Source organism: Pseudophryne corroboree, chromosome 10 (assembly GCF_028390025.1).
Source record: "Pseudophryne corroboree isolate aPseCor3 chromosome 10, aPseCor3.hap2, whole genome shotgun sequence".
Lineage (NCBI taxonomy): Eukaryota > Metazoa > Chordata > Amphibia > Anura > Myobatrachidae > Pseudophryne > Pseudophryne corroboree.
In genome coordinates this window covers 80,545,641-80,560,033 of record NC_086453.1, presented here as the reverse complement: position 1 = coordinate 80,560,033, position 14,393 = coordinate 80,545,641, and the positions used below count along the sequence as shown (strand labels likewise).

General features: G+C 47.1%; 1 protein-coding gene across 1 annotated transcript in view; it reads right to left on the bottom strand.

Annotated features, from left to right (window-relative positions):
* Positions 1 to 5,246, bottom strand: part of LOC134966069 (galactoside alpha-(1,2)-fucosyltransferase 2-like) — a 31,123-nt gene extending 25,877 nt beyond the window's left edge. The window contains exon 1 of the mRNA XM_063942534.1: positions 4,882 to 5,246. The gene's annotated coding sequence lies outside the window, so the exon portion shown is untranslated. The remainder of the gene's footprint in view (positions 1 to 4,881) is intronic.
* Positions 5,247 to 14,393: the final 9,147 nt, after the last annotated feature.

The following is a 14,393-nucleotide window of genomic DNA, read 5'->3' as shown; positions in this document are numbered from 1 at the left end:
GGACGTGGCTGGCGTCCTCTCCATTAGAATAGATTAGAAGAGAGAGAGAGAGAGAGAGATTGTGCAGACAGAGTTTACCACAGTGACCAGTGCAGTTGTTGTTAAGTTAACTTTTATTTAATATATCCGTTCTCTGCTATATCCGTTCTCTGCCTGAAAAAAACGATACACAGCAGTCACACAGTGTGACTCAGTCTGTGTGCACTCAGCTCAGCCCAGTGTGCTGCACATCAATGTATAAAAGCTTATAATAATTGTGGGGGAGACTGGGGAGCACTGCAGGTTGTTATAGCAGGAGCCAGGAGTACATAATATTATATTAATTTAAAATTAAACAGTGCACACTTTTGCTGCAGGAGTGCCACTGCCAGTGTGACTAGTGGTGACCAGTGCCTGACCACCAGTATAGTAGTATATTGTTGTATACTATCTCTTTATCAACCAGTCTATATTAGCAGCAGACACAGTACAGTGCGGTAGTTCACGGCTGTGGCTACCTCTGTGTCGGCAGTCGGCACTCGGCAGGCAGTCCGTCCATCCATAATTGTATAATTATATACCACCTAACCGTGGTATTTTTTTTTCTTTCTTTATACCGTCGTCATAGTCATACTAGTTGTTACGAGTATACTACTATCTCTTTATCAACCAGTGTACAGTGCGGTAGTTCACGGCTGTGGCTACCTCTGTGTCGGCAGTCGGCAGGCAGTCCGTCCATCCATAATTGTATTATTATAATATATACCACCTAACCGTGGTTTTTTTTTCATTCTTTATACCGTCATAGTGTCATACTAGTTGTTACGAGTATACTACTATCTCTTTATCAACCAGTGTACAGTGCGGTAGTTCACGGCTGTGGCTACCTCTGTGTCGGCAGTCGGCAGGCAGTCCGTCCATCCATAATTGTATTATAATATATACCACCTAACCGTGGTTTTTTTTTCATTCTTTATACCGTCATAGTGTCATACTAGTTGTTACGAGTATACTACTATCTCTTTATCAACCAGTGTACAGTGCGGTAGTTCACGGCTGTGGCTACCTCTGTGTCGGCAGTCGGCAGGCAGTCCGTCCATCCATAATTGTATTATAATATATACCACCTAACCGTGGTTTTTTTTTCATTCTTTATACCGTCATAGTCAGTCATACTAGTTGTTACGAGTATACTACTATCTCTTTATCAACCAGTGTACAGTGCGGTAGTTCACGGCTGTGGCTACCTCTGTGTCGGCAGTCGGCAGGCAGTCCGTCCATCCATAATTGTATTATAATATATACCACCTAACCGTGGTTTTTTTTCCATTCTTTATACCGTCATAGTGTCATACTAGTTGTTACGGGTATACTACTATCTCTTTATCAACCAGTGTACAGTGCGGTAGTTCACGGCTGTGGCTACCTCTGTGTCGGCAGTCGGCAGGCAGTCCGTCCATCCATAATTGTATTATTATAATATATACCACCTAACCGTGGTTTTTTTTTCATTCTTTATACCGTCATAGTGTCATACTAGTTGTTACGAGTATACTACTATCTCTTTATCAACCAGTGTACAGTGCGGTAGTTCACGGCTGTGGCTACCTCTGTGTCGGCAGTCGGCAGGCAGTCCGTCCATCCATAATTGTATTATAATATATACCACCTAACCGTGGTTTTTTTTTCATTCTTTATACCGTCATAGTGTCATACTAGTTGTTACGAGTATACTACTATCTCTTTATCAACCAGTGTACAGTGCGGTAGTTCACGGCTGTGGCTACCTCTGTGTCGGCAGTCGGCAGGCAGTCCGTCCATCCATAATTGTATTATAATATATACCACCTAACCGTGGTTTTTTTTTCATTCTTTATACCGTCATAGTCAGTCATACTAGTTGTTACGAGTATACTACTATCTCTTTATCAACCAGTGTACAGTGCGGTAGTTCACGGCTGTGGCTACCTCTGTGTCGGAACTCGGCAGGCAGTCCGTCCATCCATAATTGTATTACAATATATACCACCTAACCGTGGTTTTTTTTTCATTCTTTATACCGTCATAGTCAGTCATACTAGTTGTTACGAGTATACTACTATCTCTTTATCAACCAGTGTACAGTGCGGTAGTTCACGGCTGTGGCTACCTCTGTGTCGGCAGTCGGCAGGCAGTCCGTCCATCCATAATTGTATTATAATATATACCACCTAACCGTGGTTTTTTTTTCATTCTTTATACCGTCATAGTGTCATACTAGTTGTTACGAGTATACTACTATCTCTTTATCAACCAGTGTACAGTGCGGTAGTTCACGGCTGTGGCTACCTCTGTGTCGGCAGTCGGCAGGCAGTCCGTCCATCCATAATTGTATTATAATATATACCACCTAACCGTGGTTTTTTTTTCATTCTTTATACCGTCATAGTCAGTCATACTAGTTGTTACGAGTATACTACTATCTCTTTATCAACCAGTGTACAGTGCGGTAGTTCACGGCTGTGGCTACCTCTGTGTCGGCAGTCGGCAGGCAGTCCGTCCATCCATAATTGTATTATAATATATACCACCTAACCGTGGTTTTTTTTCCATTCTTTATACCGTCATAGTGTCATACTAGTTGTTACGGGTATACTACTATCTCTTTATCAACCAGTGTACAGTGCGGTAGTTCACGGCTGTGGCTACCTCTGTGTCGGCAGTCGGCAGGCAGTCCGTCCATCCATAATTGTATTATAATATATACCACCTAACCGTGGTTTTTTTTTCATTCTTTATACCGTCATAGTGTCATACTAGTTGTTACGAGTATACTACTATCTCTTTATCAACCAGTGTACAGTGCGGTAGTTCACGGCTGTGGCTACCTCTGTGTCGGCAGTCGGCAGGCAGTCCGTCCATCCATAATTGTATTATAATATATACCACCTAACCGTGGTTTTTTTTTCATTCTTTATACCGTCATAGTCAGTCATACTAGTTGTTACGAGTATACTACTATCTCTTTATCAACCAGTGTACAGTGCGGTAGTTCACGGCTGTGGCTACCTCTGTGTCGGCACTCGGCAGGCAGTCCGTCCATCCATAATTGTATTATAATATATACCACCTAACCGTGTTTTTTTTTTCATTCTTTATACCGTCATAGTGTCATACTAGTTGTTACGAGTATACTACTATCTCTTTATCAACCAGTGTACAGTGCGGTAGTTCACGGCTGTGGCTACCTCTGTGTCGGCAGTCGGCAGGCAGTCCGTCCATCCATAATTGTATTATAATATATACCACCTAACCGTGGTTTTTTTTTCATTCTTTATACCGTCATAGTGTCATACTAGTTGTTACGAGTATACTACTATCTCTTTATCAACCAGTGTACAGTGCGGTAGTTCACGGCTGTGGCTACCTCTGTGTCGGCAGTCGGCAGGCAGTCCGTCCATCCATAATTGTATTATAATATATACCACCTAACCGTGGTTTTTTTTTCATTCTTTATACCGTCATAGTCAGTCATACTAGTTGTTACGAGTATACTACTATCTCTTTATCAACCAGTGTACAGTGCGGTAGTTCACGGCTGTGGCTACCTCTGTGTCGGAACTCGGCAGGCAGTCCGTCCATCCATAATTGTATTACAATATATACCACCTAACCGTGGTTTTTTTTTCATTCTTTATACCGTCATAGTCAGTCATACTAGTTGTTACGAGTATACTACTATCTCTTTATCAACCAGTGTACAGTGCGGTAGTTCACGGCTGTGGCTACCTCTGTGTCGGCACTCGGCAGGCAGTCCGTCCATCCATAATTGTATTACAATATATACCACCTAACCGTGGTTTTTTTATACCACCTAACCGTGGCAGTCCGTCCATAATTGTATACTAGTATCCAATCCATCCATCTCCATTGTTTACCTGAGGTGCCTTTTAGTTCTGCCTATAAAATATGGAGAACAAAAAAGTTGAGGTTCCAAAATTAGGGAAAGATCAAGATCCACTTCCACCTCGTGCTGAAGCTGCTGCCACTAGTCATGGCCGAGACGATGAAATGCCAGCAACGTCGTCTGCCAAGGCCGATGCCCAATGTCATAGTACAGAGCATGTCAAATCCAAAACACCAAATATCAGTAAAAAGCCTCTTTTTTTCTTTGCGTCATGTGCTGTTTGGGGAGGGTTTTTTGGAAGGGACATCCTGCGTGACACTGCAGTGCCTCTCCTAGATGGGCCCGGTGTTTGTGTCGGCCACTAGGGTCGCTAATCTTACTCACACAGCTACCTCATTGCGCCTCTTTTTTTCTTTGCGTCATGTGCTGTTTGGGGAGGGTTTTTTGGAAGGGACATCCTGCGTGACACTGCAGTGCCACTCCTAGATGGGCCCAGTGTTTGTGTCGGCCACTAGGGTCGCTTATCTTACTCACACAGCGACCTCGGTGCAAATTTTAGGACTAAAAATAATATTGTGAGGTGTGAGGTATTCAGAATAGACTGAAAATGAGTGTAAATTATGGTTTTTGAGGTTAATAATACTTTGGGATCAAAATGACCCCCAAATTCTATGATTTAAGCTGTTTTTTAGTGTTTTTGGAAAAAAACACCCGAATCCAAAACACACCCGAATCCGACAAAAATAATTCGGTGAGGTTTTGCCAAAACGCGTTCGAACCCAAAACACGGCCGCGGAACCGAACCCAAAACCAAAACACAAAACCCGAAAAATTTCAGGCGCTCATCTCTATAAGAAAGCTGTTTCTTCACAGGTGATGGCAACAATAAATTAAGAGGGAAGTCCAAAAACAGAGCATTTTGTACCTAGTAGGGCGGGTCATGTTGGAGGGTATGTATTCAGGGGACATGAGCAATTGATTTATACAACAACATGGGTTTCGTAGAGTTAACTCACCAAGCACTGAAAACAGCAGAGCTCGTGCACTAGCCTGTAGAGGGGGAGGGAGAAACCCGAGTGCAGAGAGAGAGAAACTTTCCGTTTCTGCTGTCACTGATAGAAGTCCGTGCAGGGAGAGCAACTTTTACGGATGTTAGTGTGCGAGCACAGGGGTTTCTAGGCTCCCCTGCACGCTATGACTAACTATGAGACCCACTGTGCGGCACAGACATCACTGCTGTGCTGGGACACTACAAAGCTGCTACCCTCCCTCTCTCTCTCTTCAGCCGCTCAGCACAGACCAGCAGCAGCGTGACAGCCAGGAGGAGTAGAGTAGAAGTGCTGCATCACCCAACATGTGGCAGGCGGGAGCCGGCGCCCTCTGAAGTTTCCGGCGCCACCGGAACCACCCTCCCTACGCCCCTGATTGACAGACAGACACTCTCTCTCTCTCTCTCTCTCTCTCTCTCTCTCGATGTATTAAAGCTAGCTTGAAGAGAGATAAAGTGAAGAGGGGTAAAGTACCAACCAATCAGCTCCTGTCATTTTATATGCAGTATTTGAAAGATGACAGAATGTCTTTCTCCACTATATCTCTCTCCAAGATTTGATTCATCTCACCATGAGGTCAGTACTAATAAAACTTGATAAGCAAGAATGTTGCAATTCATACTTCCTTAAAGTTTATCATTAATTATTCATTTCTATCTTTCCATTTGATCTGTGTTTGCTGTGGGCACTGGGCAGCCATCTGTAAGTTGCCACAGTGCAGGAAACGAGCATGCACGGAGGGACATACATTTCTCTGACGTCCTAGTGGATGCTGGGGACTCCGTCAGGACCATGGGGAATAGCGGCTCCGCAGGAGACAGGGCACAAAATTTAAAAGTTTGACCACTAGGTGGTGTGTACTGGCTCCTCCCCCTATGACCCTCCTCCAAGCCTCAGTTAGGTTTTTGTGCCCGTCCGAGCAGGGTGCAATCTAGGTGGCTCTCATAAAGAGCTGCTTAGAGTAAAAGTTTTGATAGTTTTATTATTTTCAGTGAGTCCTGCTGGCAACAGGCTCACTGCAACGAGGGACCTAGGGGAGAAGAAGTGAACTCACCTGCGTGCAGGATGGATTTGCTTCTTAGGCTACTGGACATTAGCTCCAGAGGGACGATCACAGGTACAGCCTGGATGGGTCACCGGAGCCGCGCCGCCGACCCCCTTGCAGATGCCGAAGTAAGAAGAGGTCCAGAAACCGGCGGCTGAAGGCTTTTCAGTCTTCATGAGGTAGCGCACAGCACTGCAGCTGTGCGCCATTGCGCTCAGGCACACTTCACACCGGCGGTCACTGAGGGTGCAGGGCGCTGGGGGGGGGCGCCCTGGGCAGCAATGTTAATACCTTTCTGGCTAAAAAGAATACATCACATATAGTCCATGAGGCTATATGGATGTATTTCACCCCTGCCAGGTCTTAGAAAAACCGGGAGAAGAGCCCGCCGGAATAGGGGGCGGGGCCTATCTCCTCAGCACACAGCGCCATTTTCCTACACAGCTCCGCTGCTAGGAAGGCTCCCAGGCTCTCCCCTGCACTGCACTACAGAAACAGGGTAAAAAACAGAGAGGGGGGGCATTTTTTGGCGATATTATATATATTTAAGCAGCTATAAGGAAACAACACTTATATAAGGTTGTTCCTATATAATTATAGCGCTTTGGTGTGTGCTGGCAAACTCTCCCTCTGTCTCCCCAAAGGGCTAGTGGGGTCCTGTCTTCTATCAGAGCATTCCCTGTGTGTCTGCTGTGTGTCGGTACGTGTGTGTCGACATGTATGAGGACGATGTTGGTGTGGAGGCGGAGCAATTGCCGGTAATGGTGATGTCATCCCCTAGGGAGTCGACACCGGAATGGATGGCTTTGTTTATGGAATTACGTGATAATGTCAGCACGCTGCAAAAGTCGGTTGACGACATGAGACGACCGGCAAACCAGTTAGTACCTGTACAGGCGTCTCAAACACCGTCAGGGGCTGTAAAACGCCCTTTGCCTCAGTCGGTCGACACAGACCCAGACACGGACACCGAATCTAGTGTCGACGGTGAAGAAACGAACGTATTTTCCACTAGGGCCACACGTTATATGATCACGGCAATGAAGGAGGCTTTGCATATCTCTGATACTGCAAGTACCACAAAAAGGGGTATTATGTGGGGTCTGAAAAAACTACCTGTAGTTTTTCCTGAATCAGAGGAATTGAATGACGTGTGTGATGAAGCGTGGGTTACCCCTGATAAAAAACTGCTAATTTCAAAGAAGTTATTGGCGTTATACCCTTTCCCGCCAGAGGTTAGGGCGCGCTGGGAAACACCCCCTAGGGTGGACAAGGCGCTCACACGTTTATCCAAACAAGTGGCGTTACCGTCTCCTGATACGGCCGCCCTCAAGGATCCAGCTGATAGGAGGCTGGAAAATACTCTAAAAAGTATATACACACATACTGGTGTTATACTGCGACCAGCAATCGCCTCAGCCTGGATGTGCAGTGCTGGGGTGGCTTGGTCGGATTCCCTGACTGAAAATATTGATACCCTGGATAGGGACAGTATTTTATTGACTATAGAGCAATTAAAGGATGCATTCCTTTATATGCGAGATGCACAGAGGGATATCTGCACTCTGGCATCAAGAGTAAGTGCGATGTCCATATCTGCCAGAAGAAGTCTATGGACACGACAGTGGTCAGGCGATGCGGATTCCAAACTGCATATGGAAGTATTGCCGTATAAAGGGGAGGAATTATTTGAGGTCTGTCTATCGGATTTGGTAGCCACGGCAACAGCCGGGAAGTCCACCTTTTACCTCAAGTCCCCTCCCAGCAGAAAAAGACGCAGTCTTTTCAGCCGCAGTCCTTTCGTTCCTATAAGAACAAGCGAGCAAAAGGACATTCATATTTGCCCCGAGGCAAAGGAAAGGGTAAGAGACTGCAGCAAGCAGCCCCTTCCCAGGAGCAGAAGTCCTCCCCGGCTTCTGCAAAGGCCTCAGCATGACGCTGGGACCTTACAAGCGGACTCAGGGGCGGTGGGGGGTCGCCTCAAGAATTTCAGCGCACAGTGGGCTCACTCGCAGGTGGACCCCTGGATCCTGCAGGTAGTATCTCAGGGTTACAGGTTGGAATTCGAGAAGTCTCCCCCTCGCCGGTTCCTAAAATCTGCTTTGCCAACGTCTCCCTCAGACAGGGCGACGGTATTGGAAGCCATTCACAAGCTGTATTCTCAGCAGGTGATAATCAAGGTACCCCTTCTACAACAGGGAAAGGGGTATTACTCCACGCTATTTGTGGTACCGAAGCCGGACGGCTCGGTAAGACCTATTCTAAATCTGAAATCTCTGAACCTGTACATACAAAAATTCAAGTTCAAGATGGAGTCACTCAGAGCAGTGATAGCGAATCTGGAAGAAGGGGATTTTATGGTGTCCTTGGACATCAAGGATGCTTACCTTCATGTCCCAATTTGCCCTTCACACCAAGGGTACCTCAGGTTCGTGGTACAAAACTGTCATTATCAGTTTCAGACGCTGCCGTTTGGATTGTCCACGGCACCGAGGGTCTTTACCAAGGTAATGGCCGAAATGATGATCCTTCTTCGAAGAGAAGGCGTATTAATTATCCCTTACTTGGACGATCTCCTGATAAGGGCAAGATCCAGAGAACAGCTGGAGGTCGGAGTAGCACTAACTCAAGTAGTGCTCCAACAGCACGGGTGGATTCTGAATTTTCCAAAATCCCAACTGATCCCGACGACACGTCTGCTGTTCCTAGGGATGATTCTGGACACTGTTCAGAAAAAGGTATTTCTTCCGGAGGAGAAAGCCAGGGAGTTATCCGAACTCGTCAGGAACCTCCTAAAACCAGGGACAGTGTCTGTGCATCAATGTACAAGAGTCCTGGAAAAAAGGGTCTCTCTGCTATGGTGGTTGCAGAGTGCTCATCTGTTAGAGGGCCGCAGATTCGGCATACAGAACTGGGTCCTAGTGACCACGGATGCCAGCCTGAGAGGCTGGGGAGCGGTCACACAAGGAAGAAACTTCCAGGGCGTGTGGTCAAGCCTGGAAACGTCTCTTCACATAAATATACTGGAACTAAGAGCAATCTACAATGCTCTAAGCCTGGCAAACCCTCTGCTTCAGGGTCAGCCGGTGTTGATCCAGTCGGACAACATCACGGCAGTCGCCCACGTAAACAGACAGGGCGGCACAAGAAGCAGGAGGGCAATGGCAGAGGCTGCAAGGTTTCTTCGCTGGGCGGAAAATCATGTGATAGCACTGTCAGCAGTGTTCATCCCGGGAGTGGACAACTGGGAAGCAGACTTCCTCAGCAGACACGATCTTCACCCGGGAGAGTGGGGACTTCATCCAGAAGTCTTCCACATGATTGTAGTCCATTGGGAAAGACCAATGGTGGACATGATGGCGTCCCGCCTCAACAAAAAACTGGACAGGTATTGCGCCAGGTCAAGAGACCCTCAGGCAATAGCTGTGGACGCTCTGGTAACACCATGGGTGTACCAGTCAGTGTATGTGTTTCCTCCTCTGCCTCTCATACCCAAGGTACTGAGAATTATACGGCAAAGGGGAGTAAGAACGATACTAGTGGCTCCGGACTGGCCAAGAAGGACTTGGTACCCGGAACTTCAGGAGATGCTCACGGAAGATCCGTGGCCTCTACCTCTAAGAAGGGATCTGCTTCAGCAGGGACCGTGTCTATTCCAAGACTTACCGCGGCTGCGTTTGACGGCATGGCGGTTGAACGCCGGATCCTAAGGGAAAAAGGCATTCCGGAAGAGGTCATCCCTACCCTGGTCAAAGCCAGGAAGGAGGTGACTGCACAACATTATCACCGCATTTGGAGAAAATATGTTGCATGGTGTGAGGCCAGGAAGGCCCCGACAGAGGAATTTCAACTGGGTCGATTCCTACATTTCCTGCAAACAGGATTATCTATGGGCCTCAAATTAGGGTCCATTAAGGTTCAAATTTCGGCCCTGTCGATTTTCTTCCAGAAAGAATTGGCTTCAGTTCCTGAAGTCCAGACTTTTGTAAAAGGAGTACTACATATACAGCCCCCGGTTGTGCCCCCAGTGGCACCGTGGGATCTCAATGTAGTTTTGGATTTTCTCAAATCCCATTGGTTTGAGCCACTCAAATCGGTAGATTTGAAATATCTTACATGGAAAGTAACCATGCTACTGGCCCTGGCTTCAGCCAGGAGAGTGTCGGAATTGGCGGCTTTATCGTATAAAAGCCCATATCTGATTTTCCATTCGGACAGGGCAGAATTGAGGATGCGTCCTCATTTTCTGCCTAAGGTGGTATCAGCGTTTCACCTGAACCAGCCTATTGTGGTGCCTGCGGCTACTAGCGATTTGGAGGATTCCAAGTTGCTGGACGTTGTCAGAGCATTGAAAATATATATTTCAAGGACGGCTGGAGTCAGAAAATCTGACTCGCTGTTTATACTGTATGCACCCAACAAGCTGGGTGCTCCTGCGTCTAAGCAGACGATTGCTCGTTGGATTTGTAGCACAATTCAACTGGCACATTCTGTGGCAGGCCTGCCACAGCCTAAATCTGTCAATGCCCACTCCACAAGGAAGGTGGGCTCATCTTGGGCGGCTGCCCGAGGGGTCTCGGCATTACAACTCTGCCGAGCAGCTACGTGGTCAGGGGAGAACACGTTTGTAAAATTCTACAAATTTGATACCCTGGCTAAGGAGGACCTGGAGTTCTCTCATTCGGTGCTGCAGAGTCATCCGCACTCTCCCGCCCGTTTGGGAGCTTTGGTATAATCCCCATGGTCCTGACGGAGTCCCCAGCATCCACTAGGACGTCAGAGAAAATAAGAATTTACTCACCGGTAATTCTATTTCTCGTAGTCCGTAGTGGATGCTGGGCGCCCATCCCAAGTGCGGATTGTCTGCAATACTTGTACATAGTTATTGTTACAAAAAAATCGGGTTGTTTATTGTTGTGAGCCATCTTTTCAGAGGCTCCTACGTTATCATACTGTTAACTGGGTTCAGATCACAAGTTGTACGGTGTGATTGGTGTGGCTGGTATGAGTCTTACCCGGGATTCAAAATCCTTCCTTATTGTGTACGCTCGTCCGGGCACAGTATCCTAACTGAGGCTTGGAGGAGGGTCATAGGGGGAGGAGCCAGTACACACCACCTAGTGGTCAAACTTTTACATTTTGTGCCCTGTCTCCTGCGGAGCCGCTATTCCCCATGGTCCTGACGGAGTCCCCAGCATCCACTACGGACTACGAGAAATAGAATTACCGGTGAGTAAATTCTTATTTTTTCCGGAGAAAAAAACGGGGGTTTATTGTGACTCTTGCCCAATGTTTAGCTGCAGGCTATTTAATTAATCCCCATTTTTCATTGGGGACAATTGAATATCACCGGAGGGGGGATGGGGGCGTGTCAATTAGAGCTGTGGTAAATTACTGCAGCTAATTGAATATCCACCATAGTAAGAAAACTATAAGTACAAATGCTAAAACAAAGTGTATGAAAGGCCGTCTTTGTGGATAGCCACAATTGGGGGGCACACCTTAGGAGGTGCAAATGCAGTAACCATTAAAGATATATATATATATATATATATACTGTAACAATGTATATGTATGTATAGATTGTAAGCTTGCGAGCAGGGCCTTCCTACCTCTGTCTGTCTCTTTTTACCCAGTTTTGTTCTATTACTGTTGTTCTAATTGTAAAGCGCAACGGAATATGCTGCGCTATATAAGAAACTGTTAATAAATAAATAAATATATATATGTATGTATAGAAAAGACTAACACTGCTCCTCACCTCTATGGGGGGAATTCAAGTGTTTTGCACACTGGCACCCACTAGATGGTTTCCGACGGAGCAATTCAAGTGTTGCTCCGTTCGTGCGCGCACAGTGCTGCTACTGACATTACTGTTATGTTGTTCCATCAGTTTGATGGGCTGGTAACTAGTATATACATATTGTCCACCAGTGTGCAAAACACTTGAATTTCCCCAATAGAGATGAGGAGCAGCATTAGCTCTTTATTATATAGAATGTATATACAGCATAGCAGAAAAGAACGTCACTTCCACATCCTGGGTTGCAGAGTTGCCCAGCAACAGCCACATGCGTTCCACTGTATGTAACTGATACTCCCTGGAGCATGGTATGGCTGCTGGCACAGAGCACATAGTCAGCACCTGTCGGGGCTGTCAAACGAACCACTATCAAGGAGGATCTGTAAAAGAGAAAGGGGAGGGTATGGAGCATAAAAACATATAAAGACAACCCCCCCACCCCCCCTTCCCCTGAAACATTGCAACCATGACACACCTTTTTTGTGTCTTGGAGTGCTGTTCTTTTCTACTTTGCTGCATTAATCTATGTAAACTGTGCACCTGAGCATGTGATTGCTATACCAAGTGCTGGCATATCTTGTGACTATAGAAGTATTAATAATTTATTTTTCTCTAACGTCCTAGTGGATGCTGGGGACTCCGTAAGGACCATGGGGAATAGACGGGCTCCGCAGGAGACTGGGCACTCTAAAGAAAGATTCAGTACTATCTGGTGTGCACTGGCTCCTCCCTCTATGCCCCTCCTCCAGACCTCAGTTAGAATCTGTGCCCGGCCAGAGCTGGGTGCTCCTAGTGGGCTCTCCTGAGCTTGCTAGAAAAGAAAGTATTTTGTCAGGTTTTTTATTTTCAGAGAGCTTCTGCTGGCAACAGACTCTCTGCTACGTGGGACTGAGGGGAGAGAAGCAAACCTACTCACTGCAGCTAGGTAGCGCTTCTTAGGCTACTGGACACCATTAGCTCCAGAGGGATCGAACACAGGTACCTAACCTTGATCGTCCATTCCCGGAGCCGCGCCGCCGTCCCCCTCGCAGAGCCAGAAGTACAGAAGCAGCAGAAGCATGAAGACATCGAAATCGGCGGCTGAAGACTCCTGTCTTCACTTAAGGTAGCGCACAGCACTGCAGCTGTGCGCCATTGCTCCCACAGCACACCGCACACTCCGGTCACTGTAGGGTGCAGGGCGCAGGGGGGGGCGCCCTGGGCAGCAATTAATTACCTTTTTGGCAAAAATAGACATATATATACAGTCTGGGACTGTATATATGCCCGAGCCCCCGCCATTTTTTACACATTAAAGCGGGACAGAAGCCCGCCGCTGAGGGGGCGGGACCTTCTTCCTCAGCACACCAGCGCCATTTTCTCTCCACAGCTCCGCTGGAAGGACGCTCCCCAGGCTCTCCCCTGCAGTATACAGGTGCAATAGAGGGTAAAAAAGAGAGGGGGGCACATAAATTTAGGCGCAGAGATATATTTAACAGCAGCTACGGGGTAAACACTAAGGTACAGTGTAATCCCTGGGTTATATAGCGCTGGGGTGTGTGCTGGCATACTCTCTCTCTGTCTCCCCAAAAGCCTTTGTGGGGTCCTGTCCTCAGTCAGAGCATTCCCTGTGTGTGTGCTGTGTGTCGGTACGCCTGTGTCGACATGTTTGATGAGGAAGGATACGTGGAGGCAGAACAAGTGCAGCTGAGTGTGGTGTCGCCGCCGACGGTGCCGACACCTGATTGGATGGATATGTGGAAGGTGTTAAATGATAATGTAAACTCCTTGCATAACAGATTGGATAAAACTGTAACCTTGGGACAGTCAGGGTCTCAACCCATGCCTGATCCTACAGCGCAGAGGCCGTCAGGGTCTCAAAAGCGCACACTATCCCAGATAGTTGACACAGATGTCGACACAGAATCTGACTCCAGTGTCGATGACGATGAGGCAAAGTTGCAGCCTAAAATGACTAAAGCCATCCGCTACATGATTGTAGCAATGAAGGATGTATTACACATTTCTGAGGAAAATCCTGTCCCTGACAAGAGGATTTATATGTATGGGGAGAAAAAGCATGAAGTGACTTTCCCCCTTCACATGAATTAAATGAATTATGTGAAAAAGCATGGGATTCCCCTGACAAGAAGGTGATAATTTCCAAGAGATTACTTATGGCGTATCCTTTCCCGCCAACGGACAGGTTACGCTGGGAATCCTCCCCTAGGGTAGACAAGGCGTTGACACGCTTGTCTAAGAAGGTGGCCCTGCCGTCTCAGGATACGGCCGCCCTAAAGGATCCTGCGGATAGAAAGCAGGAAACTATCCTGAAGTCTGTTTATACACATTCTGGCACACTGCTGAGGCCAGCAATTGCTTCGGCCTGGATGTGTAGTGCGGTAGCTGCATGGACAGATACTCTGTCTGAGGAGATAGATACCCTGGACAGGGACACTGTTCTACTGACCCTGGCACATATCAAGGACACGGTCCTATATATGCGGGATGCCCAGAGGGACATTTGCCTGCTGGGCTCTAGAGTAAACGCAATGTCCATTTCTGCCAGAAGGGTCTTATGGACTTGGCAATGGACACATGGAGGTTTTTACCTTATAAGGGTGAGGAATTGTTTGGGGACGGTCTCTCGGA